This window comes from Microplitis mediator, chromosome 9, assembly GCF_029852145.1.
Source record: "Microplitis mediator isolate UGA2020A chromosome 9, iyMicMedi2.1, whole genome shotgun sequence".
NCBI classification, from domain to species: Eukaryota; Metazoa; Arthropoda; class Insecta; order Hymenoptera; family Braconidae; genus Microplitis; species Microplitis mediator.
The window spans coordinates 12,400,420-12,409,335 of NC_079977.1; positions in this window are offsets into that span (position 1 = coordinate 12,400,420).

Here is an 8,916-nt window from a genome sequence, read left to right on the forward strand (position 1 = left end):
TAATTGAAATGGAGAGTCACTCCTTGAGTATTATTGAAGATGGAACAAAACTGAATTGTTTTTATTTACCTAATTTAAGCACTCCGCTCAAAGAAAAGTTGAAAGATTTTCCCCTATGGTCAAAAGTATGTACGAAGTATACAAGTTCACGTCCTACTTCATCTTATGTTGAAGAAAGTTTCAAGAATTTGAAGATGATACTAAGTAAACAAAGTTCTTTTCCAGCCAGAGCTGATATTTTTATGAAAGCACATTTAATAAATATTTTTGGTGTTGTAAAAATATTTCAAGCAAAACAAGCTAAATTTATCGAAGACACGGTGAACATTAAAACTGAGGCAAAGGATGAAGTGGAACTTGAAAATAATGACAATCAAAATGAATCTTGTGATGAAAATTGGATGGGACTTGGTAAGAATTAAAACAAAAAGAAATTCAATTGGGTTAACACTAATTACTCTTCAACAATTAATACTGATGTCAGGAAACATTGAGACGCGAGTATTTCAAATGATTCAGGTGGTCTTAATCCGAGTCTTAATGCCGAAATAATTCCAAGTTTTCAGGGTCCCGATGAAAACAAAGAAAATAAATTTGATACATCAGATATAAAAGAATCCAGTACAATCACAGTAAGCTCTAATATTTCAGTTAGCGAAGATCACTGTTATTATTTGACAAATTTACCTTTGGCAGAAATAAAAACAGAAAAATTAAATACTGCCACAAGTAAAGTCCAAAAAAAAAAATAATGAGGGCAAATATTTTAAAAGTTTTCCTGACATAGCACTTATTAATGATGGACTTGCAGTTAAAAAGTGTAAGAATGACAAAAAAGGTAATAATGTGATGATACAAAAGAATTCTAAAATAGCAAGGAATTTATTGTTGAACGGAAATATATCTGGGCCGATAAAAATAAATAATCAAGATTGGTTTCGCTCTCAATGCATGTCCATTTGTCAGCATTGCTCATATTATATATAATGGTGCTTTAGAAGATCATAATTTTCTAAATTTTTTAAAAATATCTAAAAATAATACTTTTTTATATGTAGCTGATTTCTTGTCATCAGGTTTGACAAAAGTCACTTGTGGAAAGATTCATTTAAACAGATTTCAAATATTGCTTCCTATTTACAAAGACCATGAAATAGAGCAGACGCAAATTGAGAACAAGAAGCCTGACTTAAAATCTCTATCACGCGTCATAAATTGTCTTGATAATGTAAGCAGTTTATGGAATAGACTGTTTCAAGACGATCCAAGTGTCTTTGAAGAATATTTATGCTTATCTACACCATGTGAAGATCTTCGAAAAAATGTACCAACTCTAACTGTTAATTATAATACGCTCATTGATTCAGGAATTAAATCTCTTGAGGAATCAATCGTTTTTGAAGGTGTTACCGAGAATTTGTACTGCCGAGTATGTAAAAAGCATAATAAAATTTGCACGAGAACGCTGAATAATTATATATATATTGAGCTGGACATACGATTAGGGTATAATAAGCCATCGAAACAATGTAAATTACGAGATTTCCCAAAACATATCACTCTATCAGAACAAAGTTTAAGCGGTGAAAAAAAGCAATTATCTTACCGGTTTGTATATTTTTATTATTTAATTTGTGCGCAATTAATTTAAATTTTTCAACATACACTTGTCTATATAACTTTAGCTTATCCGGCATAATTGGATATCAAACTGGCCATTATGTTGCATATTGCCAAAGCTTGTCGGGACCATGGCAATTTTATAATGATAGCTTATCGTCGCCACAAAGAATTAATTCATCTATAGATATTAATTTGCATGGAGTGTTATAAATATTACGCCAAAATTCAACAAAACTATAAAAAAAAACTGATGTTAAAATTAGGGTTACAAGAAATCTTATATATTTATGAAGTATTTCATTTTTGTATTTAATTCAAAGATGCGAAATCGTTGTAGCTCAAAAAACTTTATTACATTATGTGATGAAAATCCAAATGGTAAAAGTGTTACGTTTTCGCTGCACGATGTTAATGTTGAGCTCAGCTAGTTCCGTAGTATTTCTAGGTATTGGGTTCTCGACAGCAAATCACCTCACGGTGACCCGAAATAACTGGTGTTGTAATTTAGATATAACAATAACTTTATTCACAATTAATAGTTATAGAATTTAGAAGTTGAAAAGTATACACTTATTATACAAATGATATATGTTCAATAGTCAAACTTACAGAAGGTATGACTATGGACTTGATAGTTTAATAAGCTCTGATATCAAAGATCTGGCGTTCAGAGTCTGGCTAAGAGTGTCGCTAAGTGTAAACTTAAGAGAGTAAGAGTATAAGAGTGCTCCTGCTCTGAGAGCGAGGGTTTTGATAAGGTATTCTAATCACCAAGAATAGTGGGATTGAGAGTTATTAAGCGGGGTTGAATTGTTGATCAGAGTTCACACTCAATGGTCATTGAACTCGTCATTGCTTATCAGAGCGAGGCGATTGGGCATGAGACCCATGCGTCGAGCGCGAGAAGGGATTTAATCCTCGGCTGATGTAAATTTCTGAGAAAAGTTATTTATTTGAAAGTCAAAGTCCATTTTCATATCGTCTGCGTTTGTTACAAATTATTACTCATAGTTTATACAGCTGTGTTTTAAAATGATTAAATTATCTCTAGTTGAATATACTTGAAGATTATTATGAAAAATGTACTCACACGTGGGATTAAGTACATCCGGTGATAGTTTATTATTTGATTATTGATTTGGAAAATACACGTATGTTAAAGATGTTCTTATTTTATACAATTTAAATGATGGAGTAATGCTTATGATATATAATATTCTTACGTTATTATAATTATCTACTTAAGGTACTCTAATTGTTGGTAATTAGGGTGCCTTATTTTGGGAATAGACTATAGGTCGGTAAAATAATCTAGTGAGCTGAGGATGGGCCCTGCTTGACAGCCAGGATATAACAAAAGATAAAAAGATGTTGAAATTGAAAATTTTGTAATTAAACCAATACATCTGCTTTTTTTGATAATTTAAGGGTATTTGCAAACAGTGCCACCCACTTTCTAAAAATTTTCAATGACTTTTAACTGTGATAACCGTATTAAAATTTAATCAATTAATAAAAAAAAAACGAAACTTGATTTGAAAAGAAGACAACGTAGTTGTAATTTTGCCGAGATATAGAACTTTTAAAAAATACTTACAGTTGTTATCAATTAGGAGTTAAACAAAATTTGTTAAATAAATTTTAGCCAACAAAATTTAAAAATTCGAATTATAAAATTGGCATGAAAATTTTGCTGTAATTTATTTAACCCAATTGATATCAACTGTGTGTAATTTTTTTTGAAATCTAAATCTCGGTGAAATCACGACTACGTTGTCCTTTTTTAAATTCATGTTTTAATTTTTTTTTAATTAATTAATAAAATTTTAATACGCTTATGAGAGTTTAAAGTCATTGGAAATTTTTAAAAAGTAAGGGTCGTAAGGGGGACTGTCTGCGAATGGTCTTAATTAATAAAATCAAAGAACTCTTGTAGAACTAAATACAACTTTAATAGTTCCTTATGAATATTCCTAAAATTTGTAATATAGTTATAAATGAAAAATTCATATAAATTTTGTTATTATCTTTTCTATGCTGTTAAATATTTCACTTCAAAATTAAAGCTTATGCGTAAAATTTGTTCTGTTTCAATAAATTATTTTAAAAAATTAGTTTTTCGTAGGAGATAATATAGTGAATTTTTAAAATTAAATTAAAATTCCAAAATTCATCCATTAGTTTCAGTCATTTAAAAAATAATGAACTTTTTATTAATGCGATAAAGTTACAATTATTAACATAAATTACCGATTATGGAAGGAATTCATTCTTATTATTGTTATGTTATAAGACTTATCCTACATCTAATTCTTACATGTATAATGAAAATTAATTAATTATAATTATTATTATTATTTTATCTTTCTGTATTAATTGATTTTTACAGTAAAATCATGTCTATTGGTAATTGTCAAAAATGTTTGACGGTAAGTTGAGAAATAAAAAAAATAAAGTAGAAAAAAAAATATTGGCTCTCGTTACAAGGAAATTGTTACAGTTAGTTACACTCAAAAATTTCAACTATTTCAAAACATCTGCAAATTTAAAAAAAAATTTTATTTACACTTCGAAAAGTAGGCTTTAAGTAACATTTTATTTATTTATTGTTATCTAATTTTCGTCTCAATGACAATGAAAGGTCCACAAATCAGCTAATTACATCCAGGGAGATGATGAATATTACATGCTTTTTTAAGGACTCATTCACTTTCAAAAAATAAGCCAAAGGTAAATTGATATATATATTATTTTAAAAAGTAAATAGGCAGAAGGAGGAAATAACATTTGGTCATCGTAATGCTTTGCATTATGAGTTGTACATCCCTGCTTAAAAAATCCGATGTCTTTTTATACAAAACATACCGAATGTCACCATAACGATGATATTCGAAAATTTAGATTAATTTTTAACACTGCTGTATATAATTTAAAATAGTATATTACACTACAAGGGCAGAAAGTTGGAGATTCCTGCGAGGCGAAGCCGAGGGGATCAGACGCGCAGTTCAGGGCTTTCCAGTTTTCGGTCCGTGTAGTGTATACTATTTTTCTTTATACCCGGACGAAGGTACGTTGACAAATCAAAAATGTATAAATTACATAATGACGTTTTAGCAGGTATTGATGCCTGCCCCGACATTCGTGGCACGAGCGAAGCGAGTGCTGCTGGTCGGGGGGCAGGCATCAAGTGAATCGATAAAAAAATCATCATTACATATTTTTAAAAGAAATAATTATCCTGAAGTTAACAGTCAACCCTGGCGGATTCGATTCCACTGAATCCCCTGAAATCCCACCGTGTAAATGTGAAAAAATTCCACACAAAATACACTTAAATTACACCGTACTCCTCCGGGTTACACGATTTTTACCTGCTATTCCCACCGGAGCTTTGATGAAAGAAAGAGTACATCAATACTACACTGACTTTACACGACGACTGATTCAGTGGAAATTTGAATTTTACGCTTAAATTACATCGTATTACACGATTTTTACTCGCTATTCCCACCGGAGCTTCAATAGAAGAAAGAGTACACTATAACTACACTTATTTTACACCACGGATGATTCAGTGGAAATGTAAATTGTACGCTTAAATTTTATCCTATACAACGTATTAAATAAATTGTAAATTTTTGTTCATATAGTAGAAACTCTGTACTTTTTACAAAAATAATTTTTTTTTGTAAGTCCAAGTTTAATTTCTGAGAATCAATATTCATGGAAGCATTGGTAATAAATACTAATGCCACGATGTAAAATAGGATATACTATAATACCATCAAAAAAGGTACTCATCACTCTGTCAAATGACAGAGGAGTACTCGTGCCAAAATTGCTTCCAGCACTGAAATATAACACTTCTGAAATAAGTCTCTTACTAGAGAAACAACAACCCGTGGGCGCGATCTCGTGGCGAGCATCGAACTACTTCCGCTGCTGCTTATAGCACTAGTGACCTCCTTCTCCTACATATATACATATATATCTTTACTCCCGAGTTATTTTTCTCTTAGTTTAAGCATTTTTTTTTTTTTTTGGTTGGAGCATATAAAAATTTTTGCGTTAAAAAAATTGTACTTATTCCGAGAAAATTTATTGTCTTCAAATCAAAAAATGTAATATTGTTTCAAAAAACTAACACATCTTTCTTTAAAAAAATATCTCTCATGTTTAGAAAAAAAAACTCTTAAAACAAGTAAAAACTTATTTTGTTCAAGCATAAAAATATGTTGACTTGAGGAAAAAAAATTTTGATTCAAGACAATTATTTACTAGGTGCAAGAAAATTTCAATTTTCTAAATCGTTAAACAAAATCTCTTGTATCAAGATTAATTTTCTTGGTTCAAGTAAACTGTATTACTTTCTGAAAAATAAGTTGTAGGAAGTGAAATGATTTACATAAAAGACTCTATCACATTTTAAAATAAGTCTGATAGTTTCGCCGAAAAAGTCAAATAATACTAAAATTTACCATGAATCCAACTTTGACCTCGAATAACTTTCAAAAAATTAACTTTATCAAAAAATTATAATAGTCCGAGAGCCAGTGACAGATTTACATGATCAATTTCCTCTCAAGCGATAATTAGTGGAATGCATCAGAGTATTGTGTTATAAAGCTTCGTGAACGTCAGCTTGGGTTCCGTGAGTGGGTTGAGCGGCGAGAGCCTCCCACGCACAAAAAAAAAATATATTCAGTCATTTCCTCCTACCTGAAAACACGTTAAATTGTCACTACTCCAACATCTTGAAGAAAGATAACAATCAGCTGAGTATAGCACGGTGGATTATATTATTTCCTCTCAACTAAAAATTTACCTGATGTTAGCTTATACACAACTATGAATAAATATATATGTCAGCTGACTGTATCGTGGTGGAAAAAGCGTCAGCTGATACTTTGAAAGTTATAACGCAAGTGTTAGGCGGGAGCATCTAACGCCTAATTAAATGCATCAGCTGACGAAGTTTCTCTCAACTTACCGCCAGCTAATTTTTTTTATTAATTACAGCAGAGTACTAAAAATCAGCTCATAAATTTTTATCTGGGAGGAAATGATGTATCTTGAATTATTGGGTGTTACACTCTAATGAAATAAATATTCCATATAAATTAGGGTGCTTTTTTTTGCGACTACTTTTTTTTTCGCTCCTATCTCGAAATTTTTTTGGAAATACCCCCAAAAACATTCCCTGAGAGTTTTAGTCCTTAATATTAATATTAAGTACTTGACCACAGCGTGTGAAGATTTCCCATTTAAAATACACGTTAACTTGGGTTTTTATTTTTTAAACTTCTATAACTCCGCGGCATTTTATGATATCATCTCGTCCAACATCGGGATTTTTTTAGAATCAAATGCTCTACAAAAGTGCCTATGGTCGCGAAGTCGTAACTCATACAGGTGGGGTGGTACGGACCGCTAAACTGAGTTTTTTCATAGAATTCTTGTTTTTTCTCTCAAAAACAAGACCTGTCGCTGGCTCCCGGACTATAATGTTAATTTGAAAAACCTACAAAAAATGGACTTTTTATGATTTTTTAATTAATCAACCGCTGCTTCAAGAATATTGATGGATAGGGGAATGTTGCCAGGGGACTTACAGCTTAATTTACCCCCAAAAGCCCTGGAAATTTTCAAATCGATCCATTGAACTGTTTGCCCGGGCCTATTGTTCAAAGTTTCACAAAACAATTTAAGGAACAAGTTTTGTTCCTTAATTTGTGTAATCATTACCAAAATGAAAAAATTAATTTTTTTCTGATTTTCTTTTATTTTTGCGTTAGTTATTCAGTAAATGTAAGGTAAAGAAAGAAAAAAAAAAAACTCCGAAAACGAGATAAAACAAGAATTTTATTACGTTTTACTCGGAGTTTTTTTTTCCGTTTCTCGGAAATTTTTTTTTTTCCTTTGTTATTATAAGGCTGATATCTCAGCAGCAAATTCTCGTACAAAGAAACAAAAACAGCAAATTGTAGCTGAATAAATTTCCTAAACGAGCCAGTAATTGATTTTTCGGAAAAAAATTTTCCCGGGCCCGTAGACCCAAAAAACAAAACCTAAAAATTAAAGAAAATTTTGTCTCGAGCTATTTCTTATGATTCCGCAAAAACCGTGGCTCAAAAAATTATTTTGCAGAAAGATATTTAAACTAGAGATTTCAAGCTTCAATTTGCTTTTTTACTTATTTCGATACGATCATTTTTCACGAAAATACAGCCTTCCAAAAATCACTAAAAAATTTATAAAATTTTCTTGTTCCTTTCATTTTTTGAATAAGTGTAAAATTATATATAATTATATAAAATTACATATAATTTTTTTTACTCGGTCGTTTAAATTACATCGTATTACACGAATTTCACATGCTATTTCCACCGGAGCTTCGATGAAAGAAAGAGTACACCAAAACTACACTTATTTTACACGGCGGCGGTTTTAGTGGGAATTTCGATTTTACGCTTAAATTACACTATGTTATACGGTTTTTTTCAGTGCACGAACTCCTTTAACGTGAAAATAACTATTTTACATACTAATTACACTAAAAATTTTAAAATTTTTAAAATACGCTAGAAAACGCAGACAATACGTCGTAAAAACTCCGAGGAAACACAGTAGAAACCTTTTGTCATCATGGTAGACAAAACACCGTTTTTTAACGAAAAACACCGTCGAAACTCCGTTGATCCGTCGATTTTTTAGCAAGTTTGTACGGTGGCGCTTGAACCACTAGAATATACAGTGGAAACTCAATGGTAATAGAATGTAAAATGAGTGTCAGTAGATTAGTGTGAAACAAGGGTAAACTAAAAGTGAAATTTTCACAAACCCACCGTGTGATACACGTGAAATTTCGGTGTACTTTCAGTGTAATTCGGATTACACTAAATTAACACTGAAACCCACGGTGGAAACGGATCCGCCAGGGAATTAACAATTTTCGGATTTTTTTTTTTTTAAACCGATTACAAATAAATAAAAACTAAAAATATGCACTTGAAGAAAATTAAAAAAACTGTAGGCGCAACTTAATAATTAAAATAATTTTTGATTTTTATAATTTCTAATATTTTTTAAATTATTACATTTATTAAAAATAATTTTATAGTCTTTATTAATCTTTAGTAAATTTTACTTTTTCAAAAACACAGACCTATAAAATTTCGAATTAATTGTAAACAAGTTTTGAAGTTATGAATACGAGCAGGAGTGTCAGAAAATCTTGTCAAAGTGACGGTAGTATACGTATCACCGGATAGCAGTGTGCACGAAAAACTC